Source organism: Leucoraja erinacea, chromosome 9, assembly GCF_028641065.1.
Source record: "Leucoraja erinacea ecotype New England chromosome 9, Leri_hhj_1, whole genome shotgun sequence".
In the NCBI taxonomy this organism is placed as follows: Eukaryota; Metazoa; Chordata; class Chondrichthyes; order Rajiformes; family Rajidae; genus Leucoraja; species Leucoraja erinaceus.
Window position 1 is genome coordinate 16,697,001 of NC_073385.1, and position 18,534 is coordinate 16,715,534.

Below are 18,534 nucleotides of genomic sequence, written 5' to 3' on the forward strand. Positions count from 1 at the left end.
ATATTTTAATTGTGAAAGGCTACAGATTAATTGCAGTTAATGAAAAATCAAGGTTGTACTTTTATATTGAGAGTTGCTGTTTAGAACTGTAAAAATCCCTGCTACTGGGTTTGTGGAAACATTCCTAAATTGCCTTTGGGGATGCCCTGTGGGCTCCTTGTGCTGTATTCCGATTTTATTTCTGAAATAAATTAACTTTTCATGTGATCTTGTAAGACACCAGTGTGCACACATTTGTGATTACAAACCTCGTGAGAACTCTCATTAAAGATGATAACAAATTGTGTCTTCAAGCCCTGCGTCAAAACCCCCAGTCTGAAGAAGGGTCCCGACCTGAAACGTCAACTATCTGTGTTCTCTAGAGATGCTGCCTAACCCGCTGAGTTACAAAATGTTGTGTCTTTCCTTCAATGCAGACAACTTAGTGCTTGCCCATCAGTCCTCAAGAAGGTTGCATCTATCATAAAGGATGCCCACCATTCGGGCCATGCCCTCCTCTCACTACTACATTCCGGATGGAGGTATAGAAGCCTGAAGTCCCACACCATCAGGATTAGAAACAGCTACGTTCCTGCAACTACCAGGTTCTGCACAACCATGATCACAGTGAATGGCGGTTCTGGCTCGAAGGGCCGAATGGCCTACTCCTGCACCTATTGTCTATTGTCTATAGACACAAAGCGCAGAAGGTTGGAAAAGGCTAGAACATATCGGCCATTATGGAATCACCTCTTCCCCACCCAACAATGGGCAATTGTGGGCTCCACCTTTCCTTGGTCATCTTGTTGCCGGCCCTGATTTGTTCTGGCCTTTTCCTACCCCCAGTTCCCTCCCCATTACTTTCAATCTGAAGAAGGGTCCTGACCCGAAATGTCACCCATCCTTTTTCTCCACAGATGCTGCCTGACCCACTGAGTTACTCCAGCACTTTGTGTCCTTTCTTCAATACATTCTTCTTCTTGCGTATGGCGTGCACAGCCTAAAGTTGTAGGTCAACTTGTTCCATTTGATCTTGTATGAGCACGCGGGTTGATTGCATTAGTCGAAACAGGATGGACCACGTGAAGGTTGCAATGTCCCACCCCTTCAATACATTTAACTTAGTGATTGTTCATCTATGTATAACAGCAATTTTTAAAAGACATTTAGACAGCGATATGGGTAGGAAAGGTTTAGAGGGATATGGGCTAAAAGCAGACAAATGGGGTTAGCTCAACTATAAAACCCGGTAGGTACGGACTAGATGGGCTGAAGGGCCTGTTTCTCCGTGATCCTAATTTTAAGAGAGGCATAAGTGAATGCAGGAATCTTAAACAAAAAAAGGACTGTTGGAGGAACTTAATAGATCAGGCAGCAACTTGAGGGAAGATGGACACACAACGCTGGAGTAACTCAGCGGGTCAGGCAACATCTCTGGAGAGAAGTAATGGGTGTCATTTCGGGTCGAGACCGTTCTTCAGACTGGTTAGGATGGTGATGTGGGGAGATAAAGAACAATGAATGAAAGATATGCAAAAAATTAACGAGGTTAAAGGAAACAGGCCATTCTTAGCTGTTTGTTGGGTGAAAATGAGAAGCTAGTGCGACTTGGGTGGGGAGGGATGGAGAGAGAGGGAATGCCGGGGCTACCTGAAGTGTGAGAAATCAATATCCATACCACTGGGCTGTAAGCTGGCCAAGCCCTGGAGGAGAGTGTTAGTGGGCAGGTATCGTTGGTCGGCGCGGACTCGAAGGGACTGTTTCCGCGCTGTATCTCTAAACTATACTAAACTCCAACAGCCCCAGCAAAGAGGAAATATCTCAACTCATCCAGATCCTTTAATCACCTTAAACACTTTGATTAAATAACCACTTAATTGTTTATCCTGAAATAAGATTAAATCCTTTAAACTCCAGCATCAGTCTCCTAATCTGCACCCTGTCTACTGTGAGACTGACACTGAAAGTTAGTGCCATACGGCATCTTTCATGACCTGAAAAAATACCCTAACAAACTTTTTTGCCGGCAAAACATATTTTGAAGGTATTCATGAAAGATTGACACAAAATGCTGGAGTAACATAGCGGGACAGGCAGCATCTCTGGAGAGAAGGAAGGGTGAGGCTTCGGGTCAAGACCCTTCAAGGTATTGTTGGACCATTGCAGGAAGCAAAGATGGCCAGGCAAGGACAGGAGAGGGACGTCGGTTTGTGGTAGGTGTAAAGTGGAGTCATGAACACACTGTGTCTTTACTACTCCTGGAGGAGAAGGAGTCGACGGAGGCAGAGGAGGGGACGCAGGCGCAGCAGCGGTTGGACGGGCAGGGGAACGAGGGCTGTCAGGCGGAGAGCGGGGCTGGACGAGCTGAGATGGCAGGGAGCGAGGCATGCGTGGGGCGGCGGGCAGTGTAGCGGACAACGGAGGGGAGAAAGGGTCGGCAGGCGGTGGTGGGGGCTCGTTGAGGAGCCGCAGATGTTGACGGGACCGGCGGTAGATGGTACCGTCGTGGTCGACCAGGTAGGACCGCGGCGAACCAGCATCACCGACGACGGTGGCGAGTTTGGAATGACCGGAGGGAGACTGCATCCGGACGACTTGGCCGGGGAATAGACGCGGCAGGGGACGGCAGAACTGGTCGTGGGAGCGCTTTTGCACTGCGTGCTTGAGGGCAATGCGCTCCTGGACAGCAGCAGGCTGGAGAACAGAGGGCACGAGGGACTGCTGGGTCACAGGGAGTGGAGGTCTCGTTGTGCGAGCCATCAGCCGCTGAGCTGGCGAGCCCAAGGCAGTGTCGCTCGAGATGTTCCGAAGATTGAGGAGGGCCAGGTAAAAATTGGATTTGGACAGTCTGCAATGATCCAGCAAGTCCTTAGCACTGCGGACAGCGCGCTCCGCCAGGCCGTTGCTTTGCGGGTACTCTGGACTAGTCTAGACTTCAGGACGTCGAAGGCATGTTGGTGATGCGGGAACCAGGCCCAGGCAGTGTCCTTCTTGATGAGCTCCCTCAGGGGCGCACTCAGCTCGCTGAGGTCGGGGATAAATTTTCCCAGGTAGTTGACCATGCCCAGGAAACGCTGCAGGCTGGGCACATCGGTGGGTGAGGACATCCCGGAGACAGCAGCCATTTTTTGCGGGTCAGGCAGTGTCCTCTCTAGCTCCGGTGACAGACCACGTACAGCTAGGGCAGCAACGGTTATGTGATATCAATAAAAGTAGTAAAGACACAGTGTGTTCATGACTCCACTTTACAGTAGGGTTGCCTATTGTCCCGTATTAGCCGGGACATCCCGTATGTTGGGCTAAATTAGTTTGTCGCATATGGGACCTCCCTTGTCCCGTATTTGACTGCTGCTACTCAGGTCGAGGGGATTGTCAGGTCGGAGCGCTGCGTCCGGCCCCGCCTCACCCATCCCAACGTAGTGCAGCCCATGGAGTGCAGCAGCAGCAGCAGCAGCGCCTCGCCCGTGGCCCCGTCGGTCGGCAGCCCGGCCAGCTGTCCGACCTTCGGACCTTCGCTTACCGCCGACACCACCACCACCCCTCCTTCTCATGGCCGATCATCGGTTCATGAGTTTGATGGGGCGCCGGACTTTGCCCGCGACCTCGCACGGCCCGGGCCAAAACTCCTCAGCTGGCCCGCCGGCTGGGCTTTGTGTGCAGTCCACCACCCGGGCCAACTCGTCATTCACCCAGCCATGGCCGAGTCGATCCCAGAAAAACCGTTGGGAATTTGTCCCGTATGTTGACTTTTTGTCCCTTATTTGGGAGTGAGAAAGTTGGCAACCCTAGTTCGCGGACGATCCGGTCGATGACGACGGAGGAAGGCCCTGCAGGAGCCTGGGCCTCGCCTGGATCGGGAACCAGCTCCAATATATCGAGCGCGCGGGAAGACTTTTGACCATTGATATGGTGCTGAAACATGGCGGCACCAGCATGTGTAAAAACGCAAAAATAATTTCACTGTACAGTTAAACATGTGACAAATAAACTTCATTAAACCAATTTGCACTCCACAAGCTCCCAAAAAAGAGTAACAAAAAAAAAGATTAAAAGATTTATAAAAAAGGAGAGATGGAAATCGGAGATGTTGTAGGTCGAGACCCTTCTTCAGAATTGGTTCAAGAATGTTTTATTGTTATATGTCCCAGATATAGAACAATAACATTTGTACTTGCAGCAGCGCAACAGTTGGGAATAAAGGTCTACAGATCGTGGTTCGAAGAAAGTCACGTTATAGGAGTAGAATTAGGCCATTCGGCCCATTCGATCTATCCCAGCATTCAATCTTGGCTGATCTCTGCCTCCTAATCCCAACTTCCTGCCTTCTCCCCAAAAACCCTTGACACCCGTTCTAATCAAGAATTTGTCTATCTCTGCATTACTAATATCCACTGACTTGGCTCGAAGGGCCGAATGGCCTACTCCTGCACCTATTGTCTATTGCCTCCACAGCCCTCTGTGGCAAAGACAGCGGGACAGGAATCATCTCTGGATAGAAGGAAGGCGTGAAATTTTGGGTCGAGACCCGTCTGGAGAAGGGTCTGAGGAAGGGTCTCGACCCAAAAGATCTATCCAGAGACGCTGCCTTTCCCGTTTAGTTACTGCAGCATTTTGAGTCTATCTGCGTTCAATGTTCAATGTGGTGTTGCCCTGGGCACTGTAACACTGAGTGTCTGTTAGAGTGCTGCAGCCATTAGTACGACTTGTTAGCGCATCGGTTACACTTGGCTCAGAGGAAACTGCTTCTGACTGTTTCCATTCACTTTTCGACTTGAGTCTAAGCTGACCAACGTAGCAATTACCATCCAAAGAGTGAGTTACTGTAGTTCCGTGGCTGCTGAATACACTCACGCAAGAGGCAATGTAACAATAGGCTTCAACGGTACAATTATTCAGTAATTAGTGATCTGAGACCAGTAGTTACAGAATTAAAGCCAGCCAGGAAGCACCTGATTTTTCCCTGCCTGGCTGCAGAGTTGATTCAAACAGCAAGCAGAGAGAGGAAGAGACAGAGATCCATGCTAACACAGCAAATCTAATGGCCAGAGTGAGTCCCACCGCAAAATGAAGGAGCAGCACCTCATATTTTGCTTGGGTAGTTTACACCCCAGCGGTATGAACATTGACCTTGAATTTCAGGTAGTCCTTGCTTTCTCCCCTCTTCCCATCCCCTTCCCAGCTCTCCCACAGCCCACTGTCTCCGCCTCTTCCTTTCTTATTCCCACCACCCCCGCATCAGTCTGAAGAAGGGTCTCGACCCGAAACGTCACCAATTCCTTCGCTCCATAGATGCTGCCTCACCCGCTGAGTTTCTCCAACTTTTTGTCTACCAGCAAATCTAATTGTATTCTAATGTAGGGGCAGCTTTGTTGGCAAATATCTAGTCCTTTAGATGCCTGCTCTGTGCAGTCAGAGTCAAATATGTAGAAACAAAGAACTGTAGATGCTGGTTTAGACCAAAGATAGACACAAAGTTTTGGAGTAACTCAGCGGGTCAGGCGGCATCTCTGGAGAAAAAGGATGGGTCGAGACCCTTTTTGAGTTTTTTTTAGTTTTAGGGACAACACGGAAACAGGCCCTTCGGCCCACTGAGTCCGTGCTAACCAGCGACCCCTGCACACTAGCACGATCCTACACACTCGGGACAAATGACAATCTTTACCAAAGCCAATTAGCCTACAAACCTGTACATCTTTGGAATGTGGGAGGAAAGTCTAGCACACGGAGAAAACCCACGCAGGTCATGGGGAGAGCTTACAAACTCTGTGCAGACAAGCACCTGTAGTTGGGATCAAACCTGGGTCTCGGGCGCTGTAAGGCAGCAGCCTAGTGGGCCGATGGGCCTGGTTTCCATGCTAAAGCGCTAAACTAAATCTTAAACTTAAATCTTATTTGGGCGTGCGGAGAGATGGGGTTGGAGGTGTAAACAAGTTCTTGGGGAGTTGTCCCGTCTGAGACTGGGGGCTCGCCTGTAGTGTTTGGGGCTGTAAGTCTACCGCTGTGCCACCGTGCCGCCACAACCTTATCTCTAAACTAGAAGGTGTCGACAGTGACTTGGTGCCTGGCCCCTTATGCGTCACGGCTGTGGACAAGTGGAATGAATCTTATGGGTAATCACCTTGTAAACCAGAACTAGTGACCAAACTGACGTCAGTGACTGAAGATTTATTTTACACGTATAATTCATCCGTAATTATCATCCACTTATTACATTATTTTTTACCGTCCACTCACTATATTTCTTTGTGCAGTTCCCTGCCTTTATTGGGATTAGTTATGATAGTTTATGTTTTGTCTGTTTTTTAAATACACTGCAAGCTTTGAGTAAATGAGTGTACAAGTGATTGCTTCCTTTGAGCCTCATTAGTGGGGGCATTATTCCCAACAATTATTGTTAATTGTATTCCATACAAGTGAGGAAAATTGATTCCTGGACCCGTAATGTTAATAATAAATTAACTAATAAATTAGGGCGGCACAATGGTGTAGCTGGTAGAGCCGCTGTAACACAACGCCAGAGACTCGCGTTCAATCCTGACCTCAGGTGCTGTGTGTGTGTGTGTGTGTGTGTGTGTGTGTGTGTGTGGAGTTTGCATGTGTGTGGACTGTGTTGGTTCCACTCGGGTGCCCCGGTTTCCTCCCACATCCCTAAGACGTGTGTTTGTAGGTTCAATGGCCCTCTGTAAATTGCCCCTAGTGTGTAGGGTGTGCATGAGAAAGTGGGATAACATAGAACCTGTTTGACCTGTTTTTACAAAATGTTAAATGGTCAGCTAGACATAGATCACAAGAAATGCACCAACCCCAAACCAATTAGGAGCAGACGAGGGCATTCGATCCAATTTGTGATCCCAGCTACAAAGACAGATGTGTACAGCAATTCGTTCTTCCCCCGCACAATTAAAGCATGGAATAATCTCCACCAAACTATAGTTACCCAACCAGATGCAACTACATTTAAAGTAGCACTTTCTTCCCAATAACCCTTTCTGGCTTAATCCCTCCCTTCACCACCTCCAGTTTAAATTCCAGTTGGAATATTTTGAAGGACCAAATAACCAAGAACTAATATGAACGGGTGAACGATGGTCAATGTGGGCTCAGCGGGCTGAAAGGGTTTGTTTCTGCGCTGTATCCCAAAACTAAACTGAATAATAATGCACAGAATAATGCATATAGAGCGCAGAAGGTTAAGGGGGGACTTGATAGAGGTCTTTAAAATTATGAGAGGGATAGACAGAGTTGACGTGGATAAGCTTTTCCCACTGAGAGTAGGGAAGATTCAAACAAGAGGACATGATTTGAGAATTAAGGGACAAAAGTTTGGGGGTAACATGAGGGGGAACTTCTTTACTCAGAGAGTGGTGGCTGTGTGGAATGAGCCTCCGGTGGAAGTGGTGGAGGCAGGTTCGATTTTATTATTTAAAAATAAATTGGATAGGTATATGGACGGGAAAGGAATGGAGGGTTATGGTCTGAGTGCAGGAAGATGGGACTAGGTGAGAGTAAGTGTTCAGTGACTAGAAGGGCCGAGATGGCCTGTTTCCGTGCTGTAATTGTTATATGGTTATAACAATCTCGGCTCGAAACGTCACCTATCCATGTTCTCCAGAGATGCTGCCTGACCTGCTGAGTCAAGAGTGTTTTATTGTCATATGTCCTGAAACGGAAGAATGAATTTCTAACTTGCAGCAGCTGCACAACAGAACAGATATGTAAGGAGAATTGTGTAGGAAGGAACTGCAGATGCAGGTTTAAACCGAAGATAGACGCAAAATGCTGGGGTAACTCGTCGAGACAGGCAGCATCTCCGGAGAGAAGGTGTGTGTGACGTTTCGGGTCGAGAGCCTGAAGAAGGGTCTCGACCCGAAACGTCACCCACTTCTTTTCTCTGACTGTCCCCTATGAGTCACTTCAGAATTGGTTAAGAATAAAAGCCTGCAGATCGCAGTTTGAAGAAAGTCACACATCATGACTATGCCTGGAGGGGTATTTCATTGATTATTCTTTTAATGTCTGTATATCTGTGACCAACTGAATGACTGCATCTATGTGTGATAACAGTGGCCTCAAATTAAGCTAAACACAAAAAGTGTTGTGTTTCTCATCCAGTTGCACTTTGAATTAACATTTGCTGACTGCGCTCAAGGCTGAATTGAGATCAAAGACAACACAATAGAGAATCTATTAGGCAGTTTTAATGTGGAAAAGAGAGTCTTGATTAGGTGCTGTAAACAATACTGGCACAGACTAGTAACCTGCAAAGATCTATGATCTTTGGTAACTAGATGGACATTGTCCTCGTGTCAACACAGATAATGCGACCCGCAGATTGAACCATGCATTTAATGTACGCAGTGGGTATTTTTCAAGATGATGTGAAAAAAAAGCTGTTTACTGTTTGAAACAGTGTCAGCTGAGAAAAGAGCAAATCTGTGGACGGGTCAGAGAGTGAGATGATCTATTCTACATTTTCTTTGATCTCCACTCCCTTTGATGTCTTGTTCTCACACCTCATGCTTCCTTATCTCTGTATCAACCCCTCCCCTGACTCTCAGACTGAAGAAGGGTCTCGACCCGAAACGTCACCCATTCCTTCTCTCCAGAGATGCTGCCCTGTTCCGCTGAGTTACTCCATCATTTTGCATCTGTCTTCGGTGTAAACAAGCATCTGCAGTTCCTTCCTGCACTTGGCATGGGTCATTGTTGTTAGGCAACCAGGTATTCCTGTAACAACTTCCCCCGCTCTCCCTCCCCTTTCTTCTCCCTCCCCACCCAGACTTGCATCTACTGTATTTTCTCCCCTCCCCCTCCCTCTCCCCTCCCCCCTCCTCCTCCACCTACAATGCTTCCTCTGGCTTCACGATTTGCAACACTTCAATCCTTTTGCCTCACATAGGGGACCCATGCCAAACACATTGACAGAGGTGAGTGATTCCGTGGCCAACAGAATAAAATTGAAGCTTAATGATCATCCAATGTGTAATGGCAATTTCTAACTCTTCCAGTGTCTTCTTTTCCGTTGTCATTACAACACTGGTAAGTCGGAGTGACCTTACGCAGATGAAAAAGGACAGATCTTCCAGTGGTTATTTCCAGTTTAGTTGGTTCTTTATTGAAGCAGTTGTACAAACAAAGAGATGAACGTTCCAGGTTCTCCTTATTCTCATACAAGCTGTAACTTTCTGTTCTCCCCAATCTGGTGAGAACTGTGTACCCTCCACCAGGGCCGGCCTTAAGGGGTGCGGGGCCCAATTGGGAACAATTTTGGTGAGCCCCAGGTTCCCAGCCAAGGTCTGTCAGCCCAGTTATTTAGTATATATTATGAAATTGTACACTAAGGTGCTATGGATTATACACTGTGTGAATCTCTCCTGCTCCCGTTTGACTGTCAGTAGCTCCACTGGCTTCCAACCTTTACCGTAGCTGCTAATTACCATTAAATTGCATTAAACATTATGTGATTGAACACAATGCCCTTGGAGACAGCGGCTGATTGGACGGGAGGAGACCTATTTGTTGATTGGACGGGAATTTTAAGGCAAGCTGGTTGGTGATTGGACGCAACGCCTGAAGAGACAGCGATTGATTGGCCGCCAAATAATCAGGCACAAAAAAATGGACAAATAGGAAAACAAAAATCGCTGGTTGGTGCGAACTCAGTGGACTATTGGCTGTATCTCCTAATAATTATACATTATTGACTCGACTCTTCACTCATGCACTTCACTCAATAGAAAACGGGTAACCATTGCACTCTGCGCCAAGTTAAAAAGAGTCAGCAGTTAGTCAGGAAATGACTATTCGCCTCCAAAGAGCAACCCTTTAGACAATAGACAATAAGCAATAGACAATAGGTGCAGGATTAGGCCATTCGGCCCTTCAAGCCAGCACCGCCATTCAATGTGATCATGGCTGATCATCCCCAATCAGTACCCCGTTTCTCCCCATATCACCTGACTACGCTATTTTTAAGAGCCCTATCTAGCTCTCTCTTGAAAGCATTCAGAGAACCTGCCTCCACCGCCCTCTGAGGCAGAGAATTCCACAGACTCACCACTCTCTGTGAGAAAAAGTGTTTCCTCGTCTCCGTTCTAAATGGCTTACTCCTTATTCTTAAACTGGCCCCTGGTTCTGGACACCCCCAACATCGGAAACATGTTTCCTGCCTCTAGCGTGTCCAAACTCTTAACAATCTTATATGTTTCAATAAGATTCCCTCTCATCCTTCCAAACTCCAGAGTGTACAAGCCCAGCTGCTCCATTCTCTCAGCATATGACAGTCCCGCCTTCCCGGGAATTAACCTTGTATACCTACGCTGCACTCCCTCAATAGCAAGAATATCCTTCCTCAAATTAGGGGACCAAAACTGCACACAATACTCCAGGTATGGTCTCACTGGGGCTCTGTAAAACTGCAGAAGGACCTCTTTGCTCCTATATTCGATTCCTCTTGTTATAAAGACCAACATGCCATTCGCGTTCTTCACTTTCTTAGGTGGCTTCACTAAATGGTTTGCCTCAATATTCCTCCAACAGTTTTTTTATTTTTTTGCTCAAGATCTGCAGCATCTGCAGTCGCTTGCGATTTAATACTATGTTCCGCTGTGATCTAACTAATGGATGATCCATGCTGAAGCACACATGCAGCATTGAAATGCTAATACGACAATTAACAAGAATATCGAACAATACAGTAACAAGTAGCTCGGAGGACACTGGGGTTTAATTTTACAAATGCCCATTTTCACGAAGCAAGTCACTTTTGGCAACGATACCAGTTTTTAAGAAGGCAGACTTTGCACTGACCACTTGAAAATAAAGCAGTGGTTAACTGGCAATGTAAATGTGATGGTGTGCCTGCCACCAAAGCAGCAGGCACCGTGGGAGGATGGTGAGGGAGAGGGAGATGAATGTGGACAGACAGGGGGTGAAACAAAAAGATAAAGAGCTGGTTTCAGTCCAACAGCAGTACAAAACATGAAACAGCTGGTCACAGGGCTGAAGTGCTTCAGGCTGCTGTTGGACTGAAACTAGCTCTTTATCTGTTTGTTTCACAGAATCAATTCAAGCCCGGTCTCTGCATTATAAGTGCAACACGAATAGTGATGGAAATGAGTTTTAGGAACTAGGGGTACGGTAAGGTCCGTGAGGCTGAGGTTGGGAAGGAAGGGGAGGAGGGGGTAGACATTATAAGCCCCCCGTGAGAATTTTTACTTCTCTGAAATTGAAGATAGATATAAAGCTGGAGTAACTCAGCAGGACAGGCAGCGCAGCGACTGGAGAGAAGACCCTTCTTCAGACTGAACTGAAATCTTGTTGGTGAGAGTACTTGTGATTATCTGAAGAAGGAACTCGACCAGAAACGCAACCCTCTCCCCAGAGCCCATGCCCGTCCCGCTGAGCCACCTTCAACTTCAGAGCCAAACAAAAAAACACAGAGTACTGGAGGAACTCAGCGGGCAAGGCGGCTGCCTCACCCGCTGAATTTCTCCAGCATTTTTGTCTACCGCAAAACGTCAATATTTCCGGGAATGCTGAGGCGACAGGGTGAGAGAGAGGGAGTAAGAGAGAGATGAGATGGGGAGCGGGAGAAAGTGAGCGAGAGAGAGAGAGAGAGAGAGAGAGAGAGAGGGAGGGATAGAGCGAAAGACAGAGAGACACAACGTGGGTCGGTAGGTGAATGACTAACCTGCACACCAAGAAGAAGCCCCTTCTCTCGGTCCGGAGCCCTCAATCATGATGGTGAGTTTTAATAAATTCTCAATGTGTCATCAATGCATCAATCTACATTCCTCAGTAAATGTAATTGTGTTAAGGACGCCGTGTGAATTTTATTCAAAGGAACGCGGCATCATTAATACTTGTTCAAAACACAATTACATTTACTGAGGAATGGAGATCGATGCATTGATGACAAATTGTATAACTACTTGTTAACTACTGGCTGTTCACAAATCGTTTGTGTCTGATGGCCGTGCAGCGGTTGTTATCCATGTTCTTTTTTTTTTTAATCCGGATGGCAAATGTTTTTTAAAAAATCTTTATTTAACAAAGCAAATTCGTATTTCCATATGAAATACGGAACATTAGTGCGGGGCCTCCCTTAGGCGCGGGGCCCAATTGGGAGCAATCGGTCCAATCGGCTTAAGGCCGGCCCTGCCCTCCACCTCCACCTGGTCTGAATCGCTCCCTGTCCCCTAAACCCAAGTGTTACGTCCCACTATGCATCAAATGACAGGCCCCAAGTGTCCAAAATAATACTGCTAATAATATAATATGTCAACAGTAGCTAGACTAAATATAAATGGCTCCTACACAATGTTTAGTCGCGAGGTGTAACTGCAGCAGGAAAAATTGTTAGAAACTAACCCCCCCCCCAGCCCCCACCCCGTGATACGCCTTGAAATGTAAAAGCTCAGGTTTTTGTTATAGTCAGTTGCTGTTTGATAACCGAAGATAGACACAAAAAGCTGGAGTAACTCAGCGGGACAAGCAGCATCTCTGGAGGGAAGGAATGGGTGACGTTTTGGGTCGAGACCCTTCTTCAGACCCTAGTAGCTAGTACGTTTGATGACCACGTTACATGGGGCTTTGACAACCCAGCTCCAGTCCCTATGCAGTGCTGGATTGATCTAATGCTGCAGACATCTGCTGTTTAAAGCCATACATGAGGCTAGGCACGCCCGTACCTGCAGGAGAATCATTATGTTTTAGGGCCGTATCGTAAAGCAGTGGCGTGTGGTTTCCCATTGCCATGGCAACCGGTATTGCAGTCAGCTTGTAAACGTCTGGTGGAATTTATCAGTGAGGTGGTAATCTGTGAAAGTCCCAGTTAACTTAGTGGGGTCTGGTTACCTGTTAGCTGCTCAGTATCTGTTCATGAATTCATAAGCGATAGGAGCAGAATTAGGCCATTCGACCCATCATCTACTCTGCTATTCAATCATGGCTGATCTATCTCTCCCTCCTAACCCCATTCTCCTGCCTTCTCCCCATAACTCCTGACACCCGTACTAATCAATAATCTTTCTTATCTCTGCATTAAAAATATCCATTTACCTCCACAGCCTTCTGTGGCAATGAATTCCACAGATTCACCACCTAAAAAAATTCCTCCTCATCTCCTTCTTAAAGGAATGTCCTTTAATTCTGAGGCTCTGGAGACTGGTCCTAGACTCTCCCACTAGTGGAAACATCCTCTCCATATCCACTCTATCCAGGTTTTTCACTGGTCTGGTTTGGGAATCATTCTGTTTAGTTTAGAGTTTAGAGATACAGCGCGGCAACAGGCTCTTCGGCCCACCGGGTCCGCGCCGACCAGCGATCCCCCGCACTTTAACACCATCCTACACCCACTAGGGACAATTTTTACATTTACCAAGCCAATTAACCTACAAACCTGTACGTTTGGAGTGTGGGAGGAATCCAAATATCTCGGAGAAAACCCGCGCAGAACACGGGGAAATTCCGCACAGGCAGCACCCGTAGTCAGGATCGAACCCGGGTCTCCGGCGCTGCATTCGCTGTAAGGCAGCAACTCTACCACTACGCCACCATGGCCGTGTTCTCCAATAAAGCAGGGATATCCTGAGGTGTTGCTGTTGCCAATAACTACAGAACCAGCAAATCCTTGTCTGGATCGGTGTCAAATAAATCTTGCAACAACTGGTCTGACTGCACCTGGGCCTGAGGGGAGTGGGATCAGCTGGAGAATCTTCCAAACCAGAAACGTCACTTATCCGTTTTTTTTAGTTTAGTTTAGTTTATAGATACAGCGCGGAAACAGGTCCTTCAGCCCATTGGGTCAACACCGACCAGCGACCGTCCCGTACACCACCACTATCCTACACACTAGGGACAGTTGCCAATTTACTGAAGACAATTAACGTACAGACCTGTAGATCTTTGGAATGTGGGAGGAAACCGGAGCTCCAGGAGAAATCCCATGTGGTCATGGGGAGAACGTACAAATTTCGAACCCATGGTCAGGATTGAACCCGGGTCTCTGGTGCTGTAAAGCAGCAGCTCTACCTCTGCGCCACTGAGCCTCCCAAATTATATTTGTAATTATTGTCTTATTTTAATAGACAATAGGTGCAGGAGTAGGCCATTCAGCCCCTTGAGCCAGCACCGGCATTCAATGTGATCATGGCTGATCATCCCCAATCAGTACCCCGTTCCTGCCTTCTCGCAACGTCCCCTGACTCCACTATCTTTAAGAGCCCTATCTAACTCTCTCCTGAAAGCATCCAGAGAATTGACCTCCACTGCCTTTTGAGGCAGAGAATTGCACAGATTCACAACTCTCTGGGTGAAAAGGTTTTTCCTCATCTCCGTTCGAAATGGCCTACCCCTTATTCTTAAACTGTGGCCCCTGGTTCTGGATTCCCCCAACATCGGGAACATGTTTCTTGCCTCTAGAGTGTCCAATCCCTTAATAATCTTATATGTTTCAATAAGGTACCCTCTCATCCTTCTAAATTCCAGAGTATACATGCCCAGCCGCTCCATTCTATCAACATATGACAGTCCCTCCATCCCGGGAATTAACCTTGTAAACCTACGCTGCACTCCCTCAATAGCAAGAATGTCCTTCCTCAAATTTGGAGACCAAAACTGCACACAATACTCCAGGTGTGGTCTCACCGGGGCCCTGTACAACTGCAGAAGGACCTATTTGCTCCTATACTCAACTCCTCTTGTTGCGAAGGCCAACATGCCATTAGCTTTCTTCACTGCCTGCTGTAACAAGAGTCTGGAGTGATGGGGATTTGTGCGGGGAGCCAAATGGTTCTTGTGCATGAATGAGCGATGCAACAAGAATTTCACCATGCAGTGCATATGTGACAATAAAGAACCCATGAGCCATTGAGAGACTTAAAACCGTACCTGTAATTCGGTAGTATTCAATTGGCTTCCCCAGGATTCAATTGGCTTCCTACACCTCAGTGTAGGAAGGAATTGCAGATGCTGGTTTACACCGAAGATAGACACAAACTGCTGGAGTAACTCAGTGGGACAGGCAGCATCATTATTTTGCACCAAAGATAAACACAGGATGCTGGAGTATCTCAGCAGGAGATGCTGCCTGCCCCGCTGAGTTACTCCAGCATTTTGTGTCTATGCTACACCTCAGACTTTGCTTGATTGGTGATCAAATGATATTTTCCTGGGCTGTGACATGTTGTCACAGGCAGGGCTCCAAAAGACCATGACCAAATTGTGACATTTGAGTGCGTTAAATGAATCAATGTAAATTACTTTGATATCATTACTTCTGAAATCCACCGTGACTGCTGGTCGTATAGTCCAAGTAGAGACGTTTTGTTTCATTACCGACTACCGTTGATAATAAAATAATTGATGTATTCCGCTTAATTTAAATCTACTCAAGATCCGCACATGACTTGATTAAAAATGATTTCCATGTGTTCTCCTGTTTATTGGAATGGGCGTGAAAGTTGTTTGTTCATCCAAGATATCTTCACAACAAGAGGATTTCAGTATAGGTTCTTCTGCAGTTGTATAGGGCTCTAGTGAGACCACATCTGGAATATTGTGTACAGTTTTGGTCTCCTTATTTGAGTAAGGACATCCTTGTGATTGAGGCAGTGCAGCGTAGGTTCAGGAGATTGATCCATGGGATGGCGGGACTGTCATATGAGGAAAGGTTGAAAAGACTAGGCTTGTATTCACTGGAGTTTACAAGGATGAGGGGGATCTTATAGAAACATATAAAATTATAAAAGGACTGGACAAGCTAGATGCAGGAAGAATGTTCCCAATGTTGGTCGAGTCCAGAAACAGGGTCCACAGTCTGAGAATAAAGGGGAGGTCATTTAAGACTGAGGTGAGAAAAAATGTTTTCACCTAGAGAGTTGTGAATTTATGGAATTGGCTGCCACAGAGGGCAGTGGAGGCCAAGTCACTGAATGGATTTAAGAGAGAGTTAGATAGAGCTCTAGGGGCTAGTGGAGTCAAGGGATATGGGGAGAAGGCAGGCACGGGTTATTGATAGGGGACGATCAGCCATGATCATAATGAATGGCGGTGCTGGCTCGATGGGCAGAATGGCCTCCTCCTGCATTTTTCTATCATTGGGAATTTGTTCCTGAACCTTAGAACTGATTGTACAAAAGGGCACAGAGTGCTGGAGGAACTCAGTGGGTCGGGCAGCATCTCTGGAGAAGCTGGATAGATGATGTTTCAGATCTGAAGAAGGGTCTCAACCTGAAACATCACCTATCCATGTTCTTCAGAGACGCTGCCTGACCCGCTGAGTTACTCCAACACTTTGTGTCTTTCATCTGCACAACCACTCTATCCAGGCCTTTCACTATTTGATAACTTGTGCCATTATGCCCTGACCTCGGTTTCACTGGAATGTTGCACTGAGCTAATGAGGGATTGTACCTACATTAAGAATAAGGGGTTAGCCATTTAGAACGGAGACGAGGAAACACTTTTTCACCCAGAGAGTTGTCAGTCTGTGGAATTCTCAGCCTCAGAGGGCGGTGGAGGCCGGTTCTCTGGATACTTTCAAGAGAGAGCTAGACAGGGCTCTTAAAGATAGCGGAGTCAGGGGATATGGGGAGAAGGCAGGAGCGGGGTACTGATTGGGGATGATCAGCCATGAACACATTGAATGGCGGTGCTGTCTCGAGGGGCTGAATGGCCTACTCCTGCACCTATTGTCTATTGTCTAAAGTCACAAACCTCTAATATCAGCCTCACTAAATGATTTGCATATCGACACCGCAGATTAAATCTGCAAATTGGATCATTGGCGTTGGGTTTCCAACATGCTATCATTGTGAATGTATGTTTCATCTGCTCTGAAACCCATTCCTTCACAGGAGTTAAAACTAACCCTGCTTACTTTAGAAAAATCAGATCAATTCTCTACAACAAATGCACCCCATTCCAATATCTGCAGCCAAGGCCGTCTTAATGCTGGGCAGTTGCCCGGGGCCCACGAGCATAGGGGCCCCATGCTAATCTATGTATGTTGTGATTTGCTGTCAATATATAAATGCTGGATTGCAAGCACGGATTCATCAACTGAATGAGTTTGCCATCTAAGTCCCCTGTGCTGGCTGGACACAGCCTGAACTTGGTGGGTGAAAAAGCAGCAGAGTGTTGTCTACAGACTATCAAATTCTTTGACTTTGTTCAGTGTCTGTATTCCTTTTTCTCTGCGTCTACACATTGATGGAATGTTCTGGCATCATCTTTAGGAAAAAATGTGGTGGTCAAGTGTCTGTCTGACACGAGATGGCCGTCACATTTTGATGCTGTTCGTGCTCTGTATGGGGATTTGGAGCAAATTAAACATGCACTGGATTATGTACGAGCTGACACTGAACAGGAAGTGAACACCAGGCGAGAGGCAGAAGGATTGAGCGAGAAAATGGAGAATCTGGAAACGATCTTTCTCACAATTCTTTGGGATGACATTGTTGAAAGAGTGAACAGAACAAGTAAAGGGCCTGTCCCACTTGGGCCGTCATTTACGCGACAGGCCGGTAGTGACCAACGCACGACGGTTGCCTGCGTGATCATGCGTACGCACAGCCGTCTGGAGCGCGTGACGTCATTTGAAGATGGACACAAAATGCAGGAGTAACTCAGCGGAACCGGCAGCATCTCTGGAGAGGAGTGGATGATGTTTTGAGGTCGAGACTCTTCTTCAATCTGAAGAAGGGTCTTGACCCGAAACATCACCCATTGCTTCTCTCCAGAGATGCTGCCGGTCCCGCTGAGTTACTCCTGCATTTTGTGTCTATCTCCAATCGTCTTGGCCCCGCTCTGGGAGCAGGAGTGGGGGCGGATCTGGATCCGATACGGCCGTGAGCCCCAGGCTGAGCTCGGCGATCGTTTGCCTGCTTCTTCTGCTGCTGTTCGAGGTGAGACTTTGCACCGCGCCAGGGTCTTGGGCCTGTCCCACTTTGGCCGGCAGTTACCCGACAGGCCGGTGGTGCGCGAAGATTTTGTTCAGGATGCACTCCACACTCATCCACGCCACTCCATGCATCCGTCCCGTGCTGCCCACATGCTACCCACACGCTACCTACCCACACAGGTCGCGCTACCCACACAGGTCGCGCGAATGACAGTCAAGTGGGACTGGCCACTAATGTCCTGCAGTCAGAGGATGTGAACATACTTGTTGCCATGAATCTTCTTGAGTCTCTGAAAACCTGTCTTCAGGAAATTTGAGACAAATTTAGTGAATACGAATTGAAAGCCAAGAGTCTTGCTAGATATGACGGATCTTGAATTCACAATAAACAACTTGAATTCTGTGTTTCCCAATGTTGAAATTGCACTCAGAGTGTTCATGTGTATGATGGTGACTAACTGTGCAGGCGAATGTTCATTTTCAAGACTTTGCAGCACAATGGGGCAGCAGCGTTTGAACTGGCTTTAATTTTATCGACCATTTACATTTTTATTCCTGCGAGTGGTTGTGTAGGTAAGGGCTTTGCCCAGGGGTCTATAATGCTATTAAGCTGGCCCTGTCTGCAGCGCTTATTTTGAGTGATCTTTTCG

General features: G+C 47.1%; 1 protein-coding gene across 1 annotated transcript in view; it reads right to left on the reverse strand.

The window, feature by feature from the left end:
• efcab11 (EF-hand calcium binding domain 11) overlaps positions 1-18,534 on the reverse strand; it is an 88,082-nt gene that overhangs the window by 1,376 nt on the left and 68,172 nt on the right. The window lies entirely within an intron of this gene.